Source organism: Lissotriton helveticus, chromosome 3_1 (assembly GCF_964261635.1).
Source record: "Lissotriton helveticus chromosome 3_1, aLisHel1.1, whole genome shotgun sequence".
Taxonomy (NCBI): Eukaryota; Metazoa; Chordata; class Amphibia; order Caudata; family Salamandridae; genus Lissotriton; species Lissotriton helveticus.
This window is the reverse complement of record NC_136061.1, coordinates 1260946546-1260968013: the sequence shown is the minus strand read 5'-3', so window position 1 is coordinate 1260968013 and position 21468 is coordinate 1260946546.

The window sequence follows — 21468 nt, the reverse complement described above, 5'->3', positions numbered from 1 at the left end:
TCATGGACGCCTCGGTAACCAAGCAACGAGCGAATGCAGTCGCTGGTGGCGCGTCGTCAGCGGGAGCAGCATTGGAGTTCAAAGAAAGTGCTGGCAGATCAAACAAACAGGAGGGCCAGGTACCGGCGTCAGTAGCAGAGACAGAGGGGGTAAGAAACCTGAACAATGAAAGGATGCTAGACGCACTGTTGCAAGTGGAAGAAGAATGGTCTAATAAGTTGGGACAGAGTAATCGCGCAATGTGGGGAAGCCTGGCAAGTATTGAATCGTCGAGAGAGAGAGAGGGGGATAAATTCTTTTCTGTGAATGAAGGCTCAGACACTACCTCAAGCGACGAAGCAGGTAAATCTATAGGCAAATCCACAACAGAAACTAGCTCAGATACTGAAGAGAGCGGGGAGAGAAATTCAAAAAAAAAAAGGAAGCACACTGTGAGGCGTGGAGGCTCCCCTGATAAAACGAATAAAAACCTGCTGTGGGATTACTCAGGAACTGCAAGCGCCTTTCAAGAAACCTCAATAGGGGAAAGCGGGGCAGCAGGAGGTGGGGTTCCTGAAACTTCACAAAATGTCACAATGGACATGTTGTTTAGTACTCTTAAACAAATGCAGGCTGAGGCAAGAGCAGAGAGCAGAAGAGCCAGACATGACACTAAGAAAATCCAAACCTCGATTAGGAAAATGAATAAAAAATACGAGGAAGTGGAAGAAAGAGTGGGTCTTGTTGAGGAACGGACTAGCAGAGTCGAGGATGAGATTACTGACTGGCAAGCATTTAAAATGGAACAGACTAAAGTGGCAGAGGACTTGCAGTGGAAAATTGAAGATTTTGAGAATCGGCAAAGACGGAGTAATGTGAGACTTCTTGGACTGGAGGAAGGGGTGGAGGGGCAGGATCCCAGAGGTTTCGTCATTAAATTGCTGAAAGAGGCCTTCCCTGTAGTACCATGGCAATGGGAATTAGAAGTACAACGAGCGCATAGGTTCCCACTGGTTAACAAAAAGAGGAAAGATGATAGACAGGATAACAAGCCTAGGGCTATGCTGGTTTTCTGCGGTAATTATTTGGCAAGGCAAGAAATAATGGAAAAAGCCAGACCAGATGCCAAAAAAACAGCTCAAGGAGTAACTTTCTTTGCTCGCCCCGATTTTTGCCACGTAACGGTAGAGAGACGGTGGCGACTTAGGCAGATGATAACACCTTTCCAACAGCAAGGGGCAGAGGCTTACTTAATGTTCCCTGCAAAATTGAAGACCATCGTTGGTGGTCATGTTAGGATGTTTTTCTCGGAGGTAAAGGCCAGCGAATACTTAACAGAGTTGACAGAGAAAAACAAGGGAAGAGGGGGAAAAAGATAAAGCTATAAGTGGCAGTGCTAAGATAGGGTAGTAATACAGGGTGTTGGGCGAGGAAGGAAAGATAATGAAATTGGGAGGGAGAGGGAAGCGACTCTACAGCACACAGCAGTCACATATAGGTCATGTGTGACCTATTTGCCTGTGGAAGGGGTGAGGGGAGGGGGGGCGGGAGTCCTGAGGGTGGGGTGCGGGGAGGGAGGGTGGGTAAAGGGGAGGTTGTAAGCTGGAGGATAAGAGCACAAATAGTGGGAAAAGGGAGAAAAGAATGTACTAGAGAGGAAGATGTATTAGTAAACAATCTGTTGGCAAGTGCTAAAAGAGTATGTCATTGTAGAAGGGATATCTTTGTGATACATAAATGGCGTTAAGGATGATTTCCATGAATGTATGTGGGTTGAACAATGCTGATAAAAGACAAAAAGTCGCTGCTTTGTTGAGATCGCTTAGATTAGAGATAATATGTCTGCAGGAGACACATATTGCAGGAAAAGAAAATCTCTTGCTGGGACAATTGGGGTTTGACATCCTTGCCTATACAAGGCAAGAGACAAAGACAAGAGGAGTGGCAATATTAGCTAAAAAAGGGGTCGTAAAACTTAAAAGGAAAAAAGAAGATCAAGAGGGAAGATGGGTAATTGCGGAGGTCGAGGTACAGGGGGGGTGTTATACAATAGTGTCAGTTTATGCCTCAAATGATGATGAACCAGATATCTTTGAAATGCTAGATGGAGAACTTGCATTGTGGACTGAACCAATAATATGCTGTGGAGATTTTAATATCAATGGACTAAATGGGATGAGCTTGCTGAACAGGGGAGGGTATAATGGCAGAAAGAAAAAAACGTGCAAGGCCATACACTATATGGCGTGGCATAATGCATTAGTAGACGTCTGGGCAGAAAAAAATCCAATAGGGACAGGGAGTACATTTTATTCAGCCCCGCACAAGATGGTAGCCAGATTAGATTATTTTTTTATTTCTAGATTGATTATAAAAGATGCTAAACTAGTAAAACTCCCTAGAGTGATATCGGATCACAATCCATTAGTGTTGAGTATACCAATGCTCAATAAGAATGTGAGTAAAAACAGTACTTGGACATTTGAGAGAGGATTATTGAGGGAGCCAGGTTATATAAGACATATGCAGGAGTGGATACCCCAATATTGGGAAGAGAATAGGAATACAGCTACAACTAATATGATCTGGGACGCATTCAAAGCTGGAATCAGGGGAGAAACATTAAGCTATACACTGCAAAGAACTAAGAAAGAGAGGATTAAGACAGAGGAAAGGATGAGGGAACTGGAGGTCCTAGAAGAAAGACTAATTATAGCAATCCACAAGCGAGACCCATTAGAGGAAATACTTTTAGAAATAGAAATAAATAAAGCAGAGGCAGGGACAAGCCTGGCTCAGAAGGCGGCAGGGAACTATCTAGCAAAGAAGGAAAAGTGCTATGAGTTCAATGAAAGGGTGGGACACTTACTAGCAATACGCACCCGACAAAATTTATCAGCAGGGGATATAAAAGAAATTAAAGATAGTCTAGGTAATGTGGTTACCACACCAGAGGAGATACAGGAGGTTTTTAGAAGCTACTATGGCAACCTATACGATTCAAGCATAGGAAACGTGGATGGAGAAATTACAGACTATTTGGGGGGAATACAGCATGATATACTAGACACTGCAGCTAAGGAAGAATTAGATCTACCACTAACATTACAGGAGATAAGGGAGGCCGTGAGAGATTTACCGGTGGGGAAAGCCACAGGACCAGATCAGATTCCGGCAGAATTTTATAAAATCTTTTGGGATCAACTGGGGGGGGACATGTTAGAAACCCTTAGACAGGCACAGGCTGGTAGCTCGATACCACGGTCATGGGCAGGCGCAGACATAATAGTGATTCTGAAAAAAGACAAGCCTCCGCTAGAGCCAGGGTCTTATAGACCAATTACACTCCTAAATGCAGACACAAAAATCTTCTCAAAATCACTAGCCCAAAGACTTAGCAAAATCATTGAAGGATTAGTTAGTAATTCACAGCATGGCTTCATCCCTGGAAAAGGTACGACTCAACATACTGGGCAGATGATAACCATTTTAGATGCAGTTGAGGTATCGCGAGATCCTGTCGCAGCCATATTTCTCGATGCTGAAAAGGCCTTCGACAGGGTCTCGTGGGACTACTTATGGAGGGTTATGAAATGGCTCGGGATAGGCGAGGGATACATTAAGGCAATCCAGGCTCTCTATGAAAATCCAATAGCAAGGATAAGAATAAATAGAAACTATACAAGGGAAGTTCAGATCAAACGAGGGACCAGGCAGGGCTGCCCAGCCTCGCCGCTGTTGTTTGCTTTATATCTAGATCCCCTGCTAAGAAAATTAGATGCTAACAGGAATATCCAACCAGTGATACTGCACGGGAGGGAGTATAAACTATTCGCCTATGCAGATGACGTGGCCATTATAACACCAAAACCAGGGAGGGCCCTAGTTGAAATAGAGCAGGAGGCTTTGAAATTCGGAACGATCGCAGGATATTCAATTAATAAAGGTAAAACCCAGATCGTTCAAAATAAATACACAATACACCAAGATAATAGAATTGTTTCCGAAGCTACATATCTAGGGATAAAAGTGACCACTGACCTAGATAAATTAGTAGAACTTAATATGAGTCCATTACTAGATAAGGTTAAAAGGAACACCGAAAGGATTCACAACCTACACCTGACGCTAATGGGGAGAATAAACGTTATTAAGATGATTACCTTCCCAAAATTCTTATACCTTTTCAGAACGATTCCATTATTTTTTGAACAAACATGGTTTCGGAAACTGGAATTAATACTTAATAGGCTAATCTGGGCCCAAGGGAAGACCAGAAGAGCGTATCGTTACATGGTACTCCCAAGGGAGAAGGGAGGGTGGGGAGCCCCGGATTTTAGACTTTACTATTGGGCAGCAACTTTGCAGTATACACAAGGGTTATTAGGTGGAGGGTGCAATGAGGAACATGTTACAAATGTATATAGGCTGTGGTGTAGGCATCGTGATGCGAATACATCCCCAATGGAGGCACTACGGTAGAGTTCAAAACAATGATTCAAAGGAAGTTCAACTTGAAATTAGAAATGTTTATTTTTGAAGTTATAACGTTTCATCCATAGATATTATATTCATATCTAATCCAGATTTAGTAGCAAATGGTAGAAAGAGGGGAACGCCTCCGATGCATTTCGGGCTGGTAGCCCTTTATCAAGGGGCGCTGAAAGGAAGACAAAAAGGTGCCGTGAGGGCAGGAATCTAACGCGGGATGTGACCAATAATAGTTAATGGTGCCGATCAATAGTGTGGTCAGATTGAAAAATGGGGGATAGTGAGGGAAGTGAAACGGATGGCGTCGGCGCGTGACGAGTACGGTGGAGGGTGAAGTGGTGAGTTCGCAAGGTTACCAACACAAGCGGTGTGGTACGGTACTTACTTCGTTACATGGGTTGGAAACCTCGTGTGCTTCCAAAGTCGGTTCGGGCAGGACGCCTAAACTGGTTGAGGGCGCGAGAAAGTTTAAAGGGAAGCTGGGTGAGAGAGTTAGAGGAAGGACTACGGATGAGTGAGGTGAGGGATCGGGGTCTAACATGGGGGCCATCTTGGAAGGGTATCAGGGGTTGGAGCGCAAACAGGAACAATGCAAGTAAAGTGCAGATAGAGGTACAACAATTCAGAAATGACATATAAAATCAATTAGAGGTAACAACTAAATTCAATCCGGTCGTTGAGACCGTAAGGCTTAAGCGTATGCAAACGGTATATCCATTCCAGTTCTCTCTGGAGTAGAAATTTTCGTATGTCAGTGCCTTCTTTCTTGGAAACAGTTTCAAGGACAATAAATCGAAGTTGAGCGATGGAATGTCTGGCTTCAGCAAAGTGCATAGCAACGTTAGATTTTTCATATTTCAACCGAATGTTTGATTTATGTTCATTTAGGCGTGTTTTGATTTTACGTTCGGTCTTACCGACGTATAGTTTGCCGCAAGGGCATTTGAGTGCATAAATGAGGTTCGAGGTGTCACATGTGGCGTTGACTTGAAGTCTAATCGGATTGCCCTTCATAGGGTGTCTGATGGTGTTTCCTTTTATAATTGAATTACAGTGACTGCAGTTCAAGCAAGGTTGTGTGCCTTTATGTACAATGGGTTTAGGAGTTGGTTTAGATAAAATTTCTTGTATATTCTTACTCCTAGAGTACGCAAATAAAGGGGGTTGTTGAAAAATGTCCCGAAAATCTGGATCCACTTGAAGGATAGGCTAATGTTTGAGGATTATCTTCTTGTACATGGTGCTTGATGTTGAAAATTTGGAAACGAGAACCATCTTTTGGTTTTCTGTTTTGGGCTTTTTAATTAGAGTTTGTTGTCTTGTGATTTTCGCCACTCTGGTTTGTGCCTCGGTGAGAATAGTTTCTGGATATCCTCGGTTTAAAAAACGATCATGTGTTTCTTTTATACGAAGGGTAGCTGTGTGTTCATCAGAAACTATGCGTTTCACGCGTAGCATTTGTGAGTATGGCATGTGTTTTTTAAGGGCTCCCTGGTGGAAGCTGGAAAAGTGGAGAGTATTGTTGCGGTCGGTTGGTTTCCTATATAGGTCGGTGCTAAAGCCTTCAGGTGTAATCGTGACATTCACGTCAAGGAATGAGATTGTGTGGTCACTGATTTGCCAAGATAGTTGAATCCGTTCATCTTTTGAATTGAGATTCAAGAGGGCATCGTTCAGAGATTGTTCAGTGTTGCTCCAAATGAAAAAAAGGTCATCGATGTACCGTGCGTACATACTGGTGTTGTCTTGAAAGATGGGATCAGCATAGATGTGAAGTTTTTCAAAATTCTCCATGTAGATGTTAGCGTATGTGGGAGCTGCACAGTTTCCCATCGCCATTCCGGATAACTGCAAGTACCACTGATTGTCATTTTGAAAGTAACTGTGGTAAAGGGTAAAACCCATGAGTTCCATAATGAATGCTTGCATGTTAGGGTCGATGTTACTGTTGAGAAGGGCTGCTTCTATGGCTTCGATGCCTCCTTGATGGGGTATGGAGGTGTAGAGTGAGCTGACGTCAGCAGTACATAAGATGTATGACTTCTGGTCTTGAACTTGGACTTCTGAAAGTTTGAGTAGGAAGTCAGTCGTATCTTTGATGTGGCTAATAGATTTAATGACCAGCGGCTGAAGGTATTTGTCGATAAATTTGCCTGTAGGCTCGTGCAATGATCCTCTGGTCGATACGATTGGCCTGAATGGTGGGTTGTGAAGGTCTTTATGAATCTTGGGACTCATTTGAATGGTCGGACTCCTGGGAAACTCGGTTAAAAGAAAGTTTTTGGTGCGGTCTTCGATGATACCATTGCGGTGTGCTCTGATCACGATTTCTTGAAGGATGTTGAGAAATTCCCTTGTGGGATTAGCGTCAAGTTGCATGTAGATAGAGTCATCTTGAATGTGCTCTTGGAGTCGTTGAATGTACATTGCAGAGTCCATGATCACAAGGGCACCTCCCTTATCTGCTTTGATGCATTTGATTAGTGTGTTGTTGGCTAGGGATTTCAGAGTATCCCTGTCTTTGGTAGTGAGATTTTGATATTTGGATTTTTTATTGAAATTGATTTTTGATAGATCATTGCGAACGAGGTTTTCAAATAAATCTATGCTTTTATGACTGCACGGTGCTTGGAATGTACTGGTGGGTCGTAACCCATGCAGTTCATCGGTTTGGGATGTACCAGTCGGTGGCATGATATTGTCGAAAAAATGACGAAGTCTGAGTTTTCTCGTGAACTTAAATGTGCTGACTTCAAGTTCCAGTAGGTTGGTGGGTGTCACTGGAATGAATGATGTGCCCTTCTCGAGCAGGTCGATTTGGTGTTGAGGTATAACAACTTTAGAAATGTTGATTACGAGACGTTCTTTTTGCCTTTGGTGTCCTTCTTGGTCACTGTGCTCCTCGTGTTTGGAGGAGTGATATCTTTTTCTTTTGTTCTTGCTCCTCCTGAGTCTTCGGTTTGTGTTGGACCTGATTCTAAAAAAGAGACCGCAGATGATGTGGTGGTGGACGAGTTAGTTTGATCGTCACCCGAGGGGGTGCTGTAGGTTTGCGTGGAGGTCGGGATGAGAAGTCGCTCTCTGAGGATGAAGTATCGGTCTGGGCGTTTGGTGGTCTGTTACGTCGGCGTTGAGCGTAAACGTCTGCCCACGAGTATACCTCGTCTAGTTTGTAATCGAGTGTATCTCTTCGAAATTTTCTTAATTTGCGTTCATTGATTTCCTTGCGATGTTTCTCAAGAATGTTTTGGGTATCCTCTAAGGTTCGCGTCAGTTCTTCGGAGGAGAGCATATTTCTTAGTTCGTCATCAACCTCTTTGATATCCTGTTCGAGTTCTTTGAGTATTCCAGAAAGTTCTTCTACAATTAAAAGAATCAGGTCAAGGCTACATTTGTTTAGGATGGCATCCCATTTATCTTTAAATGATTTGGAATTCTTGCACAGAGATGGCCTTAAAGAAATCCTTAGGCCGGGTGGGATCCTGAGAGCTCGATGATACTTGAGCAAGGTGCTCGCGTGGAGCTTCTGATTGATGTGTCTTTTAGACAAGTAAAGCAATTGTTTGATGCATTGTTCTTTGTTGCGTGTGGTAGAGGTGGGGTTAACGTCTTCCTCGATCAGCGAGTAGATTCGGTTGCGTTCTTCATCATCATATGCCAGAGTTTGAGCTCTGGCTTGAGTACTTTTGCTTATTTCATCGAATTGCATGTTTCGATGCGTGCTCCCACCGTTTGGCGGAAATAAGATAATAAAGGTATAGGTTAGGAGGGGCACAGCCGTTTGGGTTTTTGCTCAAAAATTGTAATATTGAGTTTATACAATTTCGTGTGCACTCGTGGGTCGTGTTTCCGTCGAAGCACGTCTAATCAATAGGCTGTGGTGTAGGCATCGTGATGCGAATACATCCCCAATGGAGGCACTACGGTAGAGTTCAAAACAATGATTCAAAGGAAGTTCAACTTGAAATTAGAAATGTTTATTTTTGAAGTTATAACGTTTCATCCATAGATATTATATTCATATCTAATCCAGATTTAGTAGCAAATGGTAGAAAGAGGGGAACGCCTCCGATGCATTTCGGGCTGGTAGCCCTTTATCAAGGGGCGCTGAAAGGAAGACAAAAAGGTGCCGTGAGGGCAGGAATCTAACGCGGGATGTGACCAATAATAGTTAATGGTGCCGATCAATAGTGTGGTCAGATTGAAAAATGGGGGATAGTGAGGGAAGTGAAACGGATGGCGTCGGCGCGTGACGAGTACGGTGGAGAGTGAAGTGGTGAGTTCGCAAGGTTACCAACACAAGCTGTGTGGTACGGTACTTACTTCGTTACATGGGTTGGAAACCTCGTGTGCTTCCAAAGTCGGTTCGGGCAGGACGCCTAAACTGGTTTAGGGCGAGAGAAAGTTTAAAGGGAAGCTGGGTGAGAGAGTTAGAGGAAGGACTACGGATGAGTGAGGTGAGGGATCGGGGTCTAACATGGGGGCCATCTTGGAAGGGTATCAGGGGTTGGAGCGCAAACAGGAACAATGCAAGTAAAGTGCAAATAGAGGTACAACAATTCAGAAATGACATATAAAATCAATTAGAGGTAACAACTAAATTCAATCCGGTCGTTGAGACCGTAAGGCTTAAGCGTATGCAAACGGTATATCCATTCCAGTTCTCTCTGGAGTAGAAATGTTCGTATGTCAGTGCCTTCTTTCTTGGAAACAGTTTCAAGGACAATAAATCGAAGTTGAGCGATGGAATGTCTGGCTTCAGCAAAGTGCATAGCAACGTTAGATTTTTCATATTTCAACCGAATGTTTGATTTATGTTCGTTTAGGCGTGTTTTGATTTTACGTTCGGTCTTACCGACGTATAGTTTGCCGCAAGGGCATTTGAGTGCATAAATGAGGTTCGAGGTGTCACATGTGGCGTTGACTTGAAGTCTAATCGGATTGCCCTTCATAGGGTGTCTGATGGTGTTTCCTTTTATAATTGAATTACAGTGACTGCAGTTCAAGCAAGGTTGTGTGCCTTTATGTACAATGGGTTTAGGAGTTGGTTTAGATAACATTTCTTGTATATTCTTACTCCTAGAGTACGCAAATAAAGGGGGTTGTTGAAAAATGTCCCGAAAATCTGGATCCACTTGAAGGATAGGCCAATGTTTGAGGATTATCTTCTTGTACATGGTGCTTGATGTTGAAAATTTGGAAACGAGAACCATCTTTTGGTTTTCTGTTTTGGGCTTTTTAATTAGAGTTTGTTGTCTTGTGATTTTCGCCACTCTGGTTTGTGCCTCGGTGAGAATAGTTTCTGGATATCCTCGGTTTAAAAAACGATCATGTGTTTCTTTTATACGAAGGGTAGCTGTGTGTTCATCAGAAACTATGCGTTTCACGCGTAGCATTTGTGAGTATGGCATGTGTTTTTTAAGGGCTCCCTGGTGGAAGCTGGAAAAGTGGAGAGTATTGTTGCGGTCGGTTGGTTTCCTATATAGGTCGGTGCTAAAGCCTTCAGGTGTAATCGTGACATTCACGTCAAGGAATGAGATTGTGTGGTCACTGATTTGCCAAGATAGTTGAATCCGTTCATCTTTTGAATTGAGATTCAAGAGGGCATCGTTCAGAGATTGTTCAGTGTTGCTCCAAATGAAAAAAAGGTCATCGATGTACCGTGCGTACATACTGGTGTTGTCTTGAAAGATGGGATCAGCATAGATGTGAAGTTTTTCAAAATTCTCCATGTAGATGTTAGCGTATGTGGGAGCTGCACAGTTTCCCATCGCCATTCCGGATAACTGCAAGTACCACTGATTGTCATTTTGAAAGTAACTGTGGTAAAGGGTAAAACCCATGAGTTCCATAATGAATGCTTGCATGTTAGGGTCGATGTTACTGTTGAGAAGGGCTGCTTCTATGGCTTCTATGACTTCTGGTCTTGAACTTGACTTCCTACTCAAACTTTCAGAAGTCCAAGTTCAAGACCAGAAGTCATACATCTTATGTACTGCTGACGTCAGCTCACTCTACACCTCCATACCCCATCAAGGAGGCATCGAAGCCATAGAAGCAGCCCTTCTCAACAGTAACATCGACCCTAACATGCAAGCATTCATTATGGAACTCATGGGTTTTACCCTTTACCACAGTTACTTTCAAAATGACAATCAGTGGTACTTGCAGTTATCTGGAATGGCGATGGGAAACTGTGCAGCTCCCACATACGCTAACATCTACATGGAGAATTTTGAAAAACTTCACATCTATGCTGATCCCATCTTTCAAGACAACACCATTATGTACGCACGGTACATCGATGACCTTTTTTTCATTTGGAGCAACACTGAACAATCTCTGAACGATGCCCTCTTGAATCTCAATTCAAAAGATGAACGGATTCAACTATCTTGGCAAATCAGTGACCACACAATCTCATTCCTTGACGTGAATGTCACGATTACACCTGAAGGCTTTAGCACCGACCTATATAGGAAACCAACCGACCGCAACAATACTCTCCACTTTTCCAGCTTCCATCAGGGAGCCCTTAAAAAACACATGCCATACTCACAAATGCTACGCGTGAAACGCATAGTTTCTGATGAACACACAGCTACCCTTCGTATAAAAGAAACACATGATCGTTTTTTAAACCGAGGATATCCAGAAACTATTCTCACCGAGGCACAAACCAGAGTGGCGAAAATCACAAGACAACAAACTCTAATTAAAAAGCCCAAAACAGAAAACCAAAAGATGGTTCTCGTTTCCAAATTTTCAACATCAAGCACCATGTACAAGAAGATAATCCTCAAACATTGGCCTATCCTTCAAGTGGATCCAGATTTTCGGGACATTTTTCAACAACCCCCTTTATTTGCGTACTCTAGGAGTAAGAATATACAAGAAATTTTATCTAAACCAACTCCTAAACCCATTGTACATAAAGGCACACAACCTTGCTTGAACTGCAGTCACTGTAATTCAATTATAAAAGGAAACACCATCAGACACCCTATGAAGGGCAATCCGATTAGACTTCAAGTCAACGCCACATGTGACACCTCGAACCTCATTTATGCACTCAAATGCCCTTGCGGCAAACTATACGTCGGTAAGACCGAACGTAAAATCAAAACACGCCTAAACGAACATAAATCAAACATTCGGTTGAAATATGAAAAATCTAACGTTGCTATGCACTTTGCTGAAGCCAGACATTCCATCGCTCAACTTCGATTTATTGTCCTTGAAACTGTTTCCAAGAAAGAAGGCACTGACATACGAAAATTTCTACTCCAGAGAGAACTGGAATGGATATACCGTTTGCATACGCTTAAGCCTTACGGTCTCAACGACCGGATTGAATTTAGTTGTTACCTCTAATTGATTTTATATGTCATTTCTGAATTGTTGTACCTCTATTTGCACTTTACTTGCATTGTTCCTGTTTGCGCTCCAACCCCTGATACCCTTCCAAGATGGCCCCCATGTTAGACCCCGATCCCTCTACCTCACTCATCCGTAGTCCTTCCTCTAACTCTCTCACCCAGCTTCCCTTTAAACTTTCTCGCGCCCTCAACCAGTTTAGGCGTCCTGCCCGAACCAACTTTGGAAGCACACGAGGTTTCCAACCCATGTAACGAAGTAAGTACCGTACCACACCGCTTGTGTTGGTAACCTTGCGAACTCACCACTTCACCCTCCACCGTACTCGTCACGCGCCGACGCCATCCGTTTCACTTCCCTCACTATCCCCCATTTTTCAATCTGACCACACTATTGATCGGCACCATTAACTATTATTGGTCACATCCCGCGTTAGATTCCTGCCCTCACGGCACCTTTTTGTCTTCCTTTCAGCGCCCCTTGATAAAGGGCTACCAGCCCGAAATGCATCGGAGGCGTTCCCCTCTTTCTACCATTTGCTACTAAATCTGGATTAGATATGAATATAATATCTATGGATGAAACGTTATAACTTCAAAAATAAACATTTCTAATTTCAAGTTGAACTTCCTTTGAATCATTGTTTTGAACTCTACCGTAGTGCCTCCATTGGGGATGTATTTGCATCACTATGCCTACACCACAGCCTATTGATTAGACGTGCTTCGACGGAAACACGACCCACGAGTGCACACGAAATTGTATAAACTCAATATTACAATTTTTGAGCAAAAACCCAAACGGCTGTGCCCCTCCTAACCTATACCTTTATTATCTTATTTCCGCCAAACGGTGGGAGCACGCATCGAAACATGCAATTCGATGAAATAAGCAAAAGTACTCAAGCCAGAGCTCAAACTCTGGCATATGATGATGAAGAACGCAACCGAATCTACTCGCTGATCGAGGAAGACGTTAACCCCACCTCTACCACACGCAACAAAGAACAATGCATCAAACAATTGCTTTACTTGTCTAAAAGACACATCAATCAGAAGCTCCACGCGAGCACCTTGCTCAAGTATCATCGAGCTCTCAGGATCCCACGCGGCCTAAGGATTTCTTTAAGGCCATCTCTGTGCAAGAATTCCAAATCATTTAAAGATAAATGGGATGCCATCCTCAACAAATGTAGCCTTGACCTGATTCTTTTAATTGTAGAAGAACTTTCTGGAATACTCAAAGAACTCGTACAGGATATCAAAGAGGTTGATGACGAACTAAGAAATATGCTCTCCTCCGAAGAACTGACGCGAACCTTAGAGGATACCCAAAACATTCTTGAGAAACATCGCAAGGAAATCAATGAACGCAAATTAAGAAAATTTCGAAGAGATACACTCGATTACAAACTAGACGAGGTATACTCGTGGGCAGACGTTTCCGCTCAACGCCGACGTAACAGACCACCAAACGCCCAGACCGATACTTCATCCTCAGAGAGCGACTTCTCATCCCGACCTCCACGCAAACCTACAAGCACCCCCTCGGGTGACGATCAAACTAACTCGTCCACCACCACATCATCTGCGGTCTCTTTTTTAGAATCAGGTCCAACACAAACCGAAGACTCAGGAGGAGCAAGAACAAAAGAAAAAGATATCACTCCTCCAAACACGAGGAGCACAGTGACCAAGAAGGACACCAAAGGCAAAAAGAACGTCTCGTAATCAACATTTCTAAAGTTGTTATACCTCAACACCAAATCGACCTGCTCGAGAAGGGCACATCATTCATTCCAGTGACACCCACCAACCTACTGGAACTTGAAGTCAGCACATTTAAGTTCACGAGAAAACTCAGACTTCGTCATTTTTTCGACAATATCATGCCACCGACTGGTACATCCCAAACCGATGAACTGCATGGGTTACGACCCACCAGTACATTCCAAGCACCGTGCAGTCATAAAAGCATAGATTTATTTGAAAACCTCGTTCGCAATGATCTATCAAAAATCAATTTCAATAAAAAATCCAAATATCAAAATCTCACTACCAAAGACAGGGATACTCTGAAATCCCTAGCCAACAACACACTAATCAAATGCATCAAAGCAGATAAGGGAGGTGCCCTTGTGATCATGGACTCTGCAATGTACATTCAACGACTCCAAGAGCACATTCAAGATGACTCTATCTACATGCAACTTGACGCTAATCCCACAAGGGAATTTCTCAACATCCTTCAAGAAATCGTGATCAGAGCACACCGCAATGGTATCATCGAAGACCGCACCAAAAACTTTCTTTTAACCGAGTTTCCCAGGAGTCCGACCATTCAAATGAGTCCCAAGATTCATAAAGACCTTCACAACCCACCATTCAGGCCAATCGTATCGACCAGAGGATCATTGCACGAGCCTACAGGCAAATTTATCGACAAATACCTTCAGCCGCTGGTCATTAAATCTATTAGCCACATCAAAGATACGACTGACTTCCTACTCAAACTTTCAGAAGTCCAAGTTCAAGACCAGAAGTCATACATCTTATGTACTGCTGACGTCAGCTCACTCTACACCTCCATACCCCATCAAGGAGGCATCGAAGCCATAGAAGCAGCCCTTCTCAACAGTAACATCGACCCTAACATGCAAGCATTCATTATGGAACTCATGGGTTTTACCCTTTACCACAGTTACTTTCAAAATGACAATCAGTGGTACTTGCAGTTATCCGGAATGGCGATGGGAAACTGTGCAGCTCCCACATACGCTAACATCTACATGGAGAATTTTGAAAAACTTCACATCTATGCTGATCCCATCTTTCAAGACAACACCAGTATGTACGCACGGTACATCGATGACCTTTTTTTCATTTGGAGCAACACTGAACAATCTCTGAACGATGCCCTCTTGAATCTCAATTCAAAAGATGAACGGATTCAACTATCTTGGCAAATCAGTGACCACACAATCTCATTCCTTGACGTGAATGTCACGATTACACCTGAAGGCTTTAGCACCGACCTATATAGGAAACCAACCGACCGCAACAATACTCTCCACTTTTCCAGCTTCCACCAGGGAGCCCTTAAAAAACACATGCCATACTCACAAATGCTACGCGTGAAACGCATAGTTTCTGATGAACACACAGCTACCCTTCGTATAAAAGAAACACATGATCGTTTTTTAAACCGAGGATATCCAGAAACTATTCTCACCGAGGCACAAACCAGAGTGGCGAAAATCACAAGACAACAAACTCTAATTAAAAAGCCCAAAACAGAAAACCAAAAGATGGTTCTCGTTTCCAAATTTTCAACATCAAGCACCATGTACAAGAAGATAATCCTCAAACATTGGCCTATCCTTCAAGTGGATCCAGATTTTCGGGACATTTTTCAACAACCCCCTTTATTTGCGTACTCTAGGAGTAAGAATATACAAGAAATTTTATCTAAACCAACTCCTAAACCCATTGTACATAAAGGCACACAACCTTGCTTGAACTGCAGTCACTGTAATTCAATTTTAAAAGGAAACACCATCAGACACCCTATGAAGGGCAATCCGATTAGACTTCAAGTCAACGCCACATGTGACACCTCGATCCTCATTTATGCACTCAAATGCCCTTGCGGCAAACTATACGTCGGTAAGACCGAACGTAAAATCAAAACACGCCTAAACGAACATAAATCAAACATTCGGTTGAAATATGAAAAATCTAACGTTGCTATGCACTTTGCTGAAGCCAGACATTCCATCGCTCAACTTCGATTTATTGTCCTTGAAACTGTTTCCAAGAAAGAAGGCACTGACATACGAAAATTTCTACTCCAGAGAGAACTGGAATGGATATACCGTTTGCATACGCTTAAGCCTTACGGTCTCAACGACCGGATTGAATTTAGTTGTTACCTCTAATTGATTTTATATGTCATTTCTGAATTGTTGTACCTCTATTTGCACTTTACTTGCATTGTTCCTGTTTGCGCTCCAACCCCTGATACCCTTCCAAGATGGCCCCAATGTTAGACCCCGATCCCTCACCTCACTCATCCGTAGTCCTTCCTCTAACTCTCTCACCCAGCTTCCCTTTAAACTTTCTCGCGCCCTCAACCAGTTTAGGCGTCCTGCCCGAACCGACTTTGGAAGCACACGAGGTTTCCAACCCATGTAACGAAGTAAGTACCGTACCACACCGCTTGTGTTGGTAACCTTGCGAACTCACCACTTCACCCTCCACCGTACTCGTCACGCGCCGACGCCATCCGTTTCACTTCCCTCACTATCCCCCATTTTTCAATCTGACCACACTATTGATCGGCACCATTAACTATTATTGGTCACATCCCGCGTTAGATTCCTGCCCTCACGGCACCTTTTTGTCTTCCTTTCAGCGCCCCTTGATAAAGGGCTACCAGCCCGAAATGCATCGGAGGCGTTCCCCTCTTTCTACCATTTGCTACTAAATCTGGATTAGATATGAATATAATATCTATGGATGAAACGTTATAACTTCAAAAATAAACATTTCTAATTTCAAGTTGAACTTCCTTTGAATCATTGTTTTGAACTCTACCGTAGTGCCTCCATTGGGGATGTATTCGCATCACGATGCCTACACCACAGCCTATTGATTAGACGTGCTTCGACGGAAACACGACCCACGAGTGCACACGAAATTGTATAAACTCAATATTACAATTTTTGAGCAAAAACCCAAACGGCTGTGCCCCTCCTAACCTATACAAATGTATATAGAGCACTAATTGGGGGCGAAGCTGAGAATGGTTTGTTGAAAACAGTTGATTATAACTATTTTAAACACACTAAGTTTAAGACTTTACAAGCAGCTTATAAAGTTTGGAGAGGGGTGGCAAAAAAGCTGGGTATCGGCCGATACAATCATTACACACAACTATATAACAATCATTCATTACCAGGGGAGATATTCAGGGATACAATTATGAAGGAATGGGATAACAAGGGGATTAAAAAGATAGGAGATCCTATGGACATGGAGGGGACAATTAGACAATTTCAAGACTTACAAATGATATATGACATGAGAGGGAACAATTTCTTCAAATATCTACAGCTAAGAAGCTATCTAGCAGACAAAAGAGGAGGACCAATAGGGTTCGAATACAGCAGGATTATGGAGTATATAGAGAAGGCGGATCGATGCACAATTAGACAGCTTTACGCAGAATTGTATATATTAAAAACCGATGATATAGATAAGTTTGCCACTAAATGGGTGGAAAAGGTGGGTGCCTCCACGGAGGATCTACAGACATCCTTGAAGTTAGGCCATACAGTTTTATGTTCCGCAACACTACAATCACAGCACTACAAAACAATATACTCTTTATACCACAGGCCAGCAAGAATCGCACAGTGGGGTGGGGCCAATGGAATCACATGCCCACGATGCAACTCATCAGAGGCGGATATTGTTCACATGTCCGCTCAATGTCCACAACTACATACACTAAAAGGGGCAATTGAGAACTTTTTGGCAAACTCGCTGGGAATCAAACGAAAATTGACAAATGATATTATAATCTTAGGAATCGCGGGCGAAACAGAGGAGTATTACATAGAATTTTTGTTTATGGTAACGGCGGTGTATCGAATTGGAATCGCGAGAGCATGGCTTGACAAGGCCCCCCCTACTTTTGAACTCTGGATAGCAAGGCTGATTTCTACTTACAATCTGGAGAAAGCTATTTATGAAAGAAAGGGCAGGAGGGCGAGAGCATTGGGTGAAAGAATCTGGCAACCTCTAACTCGCTGGAAGAAGAGTAAGATTCAAGGCGGGAGCGCGTAGAAATGAGTAGGAAGCCAGAAAGTAATGTTAACGATATGATTGCACCAATTTGTATAATGGTATGTAGATAATACTAAAGCACATATGAATATGATTATTTGTATTACTTTTGGTTGTTTTAATGTTTTATGAGTTTGTTTTGCCTTTTTTTTCTTCGCTTTTTTTTTACTTTTCTTTTCTCTTTGTATACTGATTGTTTTAAGTGCTATACTGGTGAACACTGTAAAAATGGGATAAAAATCTTTTAATAAAAATATTTAAAAAAACAAAAAAACAAAAAACAAAAGGGGATGATGGACGGAACGTTTGAGCAAATCAAACACTCACCCCCAGTCAACTGATCTGGGTTTAATCCATCACCATTCTTTAGCCCACTCAGCCACCCCATTTCAGACATGGCTATATGCAAATCAGTCTGACCCTGTGCCTCATGGGATCAGTCCAGCCCGAACTGCCAAGCCATGTCTTCCATGGACCGGAAACAAGCATCCTGGGACCGGTTTCGGATTCATAATCGTCATCAGCCAGGCTATTTTGAATCCAGTGGCCAAGTGAGCAAGGGACTCACGTCTGAGCATACCCTGCCACACTTAGGGCGAACAAAGCGATACAAAAGGGGATGATGGACGGAGCGTTTGAGCAAAACAAACACTCACCCCCAGTCAACTGATCTGGGTTTAATCCATCACCATTCTTTAGCCCACTCAGCCACCCCATTTCAGACATGGCTATATGCAAATCAGTCTAACCCTGTGCCTCATGGGAACAGTCCAGCTCGAACTGCCAAGCCATGTCTTCCATGGACCGGAAACAAGCATCCTGGGACCGGTTTCGGATTCATAATCCTCATCAGCCAGGCTATCTTGAATCCAGTGGCCAAGTGAGCAAGGGACTCACGTCTGAGCATACCCTGCCACACTTAGGGCGAACAAAGCGATACAAAAGGGGATGATGGACGGAGCGTTTGAGCAAATCAAACACTCACCCCCAGTCAACTGATCTGGGTTTAATCCATCACCATTCTTTAGCCCACTCAGCCACCCCATTTCAGACATGGCTATATGCAAATCAGTCTGACCCTGTGCCTCATGGGAACAGTCCAGCCCGAACTGCCAAGCCATGTCTTCCATGGACCGGAAACAAGCATCATGGGACCGGTTTCGGATTCATAATCCTCATCAACCAGGCTATCTTGAATTCAGTGGCCAAGTGGGTAAGGGACTCACGTCTGAGCATACCCTGCCACACTTAGGGCAAACAAAGCGATACAAAAGGGGATGATGGACGGAGCGTTTGAGCAAATCAAACACTCACCCCCAGTCAACTGATCTGGGTTTAATCCATCACCATTCTTTAGCCCACTCAGCCACCCCATTTCAGACATGGCTATATGCAAATCAGTCTGACCCTGTGCCTCATGGGAACAGTCCAGCCCGAACTGCCAAGCCATGTCTTCCATGGACCGGAAATAAGCATCCTGGGACCGGTTTCGGATTCATAATCCTCATCAGCCAGGCTATCTTGAATCCAGTGGCCAAGTGAGCAAGGGACTCATGTTTGAGCATACCCTGCCACACTTAGGGCGAACAAAGCGATACAAAAGGGGATGATGGACGGAGCGTTTGAGCAAATCAAACACTCACCCCCAGTCAACTGATCTGGGTTTAATCCATCACCATTCTTTAGCCCACTCATCCACCCCATTTCAGACATGGCTATATGCAAATCAGTCTGACCCTGTGCCTCATGGGAACAGTCCAGCCCGAACTGCCAAGCCATGTCTTCCATGGACCGGAAACAAGCATCCTGGGACCGGTTTCGGATTCATAATCCTCATCAGCCAGGCTATCTTGAATCCAGTGGCCAAGTGATCAAGGGACTCACGTCTGAGCATACCCTGCCACACTTAGGGCGAACAAAGCGATACAAAAGGGGATGATGGACGGAGCGTTTGAGCAAATCAAACACTCACCCCCAGTCAACTGATCTGGGTTTAATCCATCACCATTCTTTAGCCCACTCAGCCACCCCATTTCAGACATGGCTATATGCAAATCAGTCTGACCCTGTGCCTCATGGGATCAGTCCCGCCCGAACTGCCAAGCCATGTCTTCCATGGACCGGAAACAAGCATCCTGGGACCGGTTTCGGATTCATAATCGTCATCAGCCAGGCTATCTTGAATCCAGTGGCCAAGTGAGCAAGGGACTCACGTCTGAGCATACCCTGCCACACTTAGGGCGAACAAAGCGATACAAAAGGGGATGATGGACGGAGCGTTTGAGCAAAACAAACACTCACCCCCAGTCAACTGATCTGGGTTTAATCCATCACCATTCTTTAGCCCACTCATCCACCCCATTTCAGACATGGCTATATGCAAATCAGTCTGACCCTGTGCCTCATGGGAACAGTCCAGCCCGAACTGCCAAGCCAAGTCTTCCATGGACCGGAAACAAGCATCCTGGGACCGGTTTCGGATTCATAATCCTCATCAGCCAGGCTATCTTGAATCCAGTGGCCAAGTGAGCAAGGGACTCACGTCTGAGCATACCCTGCCACACTTAGGGCGAACAAAGCGATACAAAAGGGGATGATGGACGGAGCGTTTGAGCAAATCAAACACTCACCCCCAGTCAACTGATCTGGGTTTAATCCATCACCATTCTTTAGCCCACTCAGCCACCCCATTTCAGACATGGCTATATGCAAATCAGTCTGACCCTGTGACTCATGGGAACAGTCCTGCCCGAACTGCCAAGCCATGTCTTCCATGGACCGGAAACAAGCATCCTGGGACCGGTTTCGGATTCATAATCCTCATCAGCCAGGCTATCTTGAATCCAGTGGCCAAGTGAGCAAGGGACTCACGTCTGAGCATACCCTGCCACACTTAGGGCGAACAAAGCGATACAAAAGGGGATGATGGATGGAGCGTTTGAGCAAATCAAACACTCACCCCCAGTCAACTGATCTGGGTTTAATCCATCACCATTCTTTAGCCCACTCAGCCACCCCATTTCAGACATGGCTATATGCAAATCAGTCTGACCCTGTGCCTCATGGGAACAGTCCAGCCCGAACTGCCAAGCCATGTCTTCCATGGACCGGAAATAAGCATCCTGGGACCGGTTTCGGATTCATAATCCTCATCAGCCAGGCTATCTTGAATCCAGTGGCCAAGTGAGCAAGGGACTCATGTCTGAGCATACCCTGCCACACTTAGGGCGAACAAAGCGATACAAAAGGGGATGATGGACGGAGCGTTTGAGCAAATCAAACACTCACCCCCAGTCAACTGATCTGGGTTTAATCCATCACCATTCTTTAGCCCACTCATCCACCCCATTTCAGACATGGCTATATGCAAATCAGTCTGACCCTGTGCCTCATGGGAACAGTCCAGCCCGAACTGCCAAGCCATGTCTTCCATGGACCGGAAACAAGCGTCCTGGGACCGGTTTCGGATTCATAATCGTCATCAGCCAGGCTATCTTAAATCCAGTGGCCAAGTGAGCAAGGGACTCACGTCTGAGCATACCCTGCCACACTTAGGGCGAACAAAGCGATACAAAAGGGGATGATGGACGGAGCGTTTGAGCAAATCAAACACTCACCCCCAGTCAACTGATCTGGGTTTAATCCATCACCATTCTTTAGCCCACTCAGCCAACCCATTTCAGACATGGCTATATGCAAATCAGTCTGACCCTGTGCCTCATGGGAACAGTCCAGCTCGAACTGCCAAGCCATGTCTTCCATGGACCGGAAA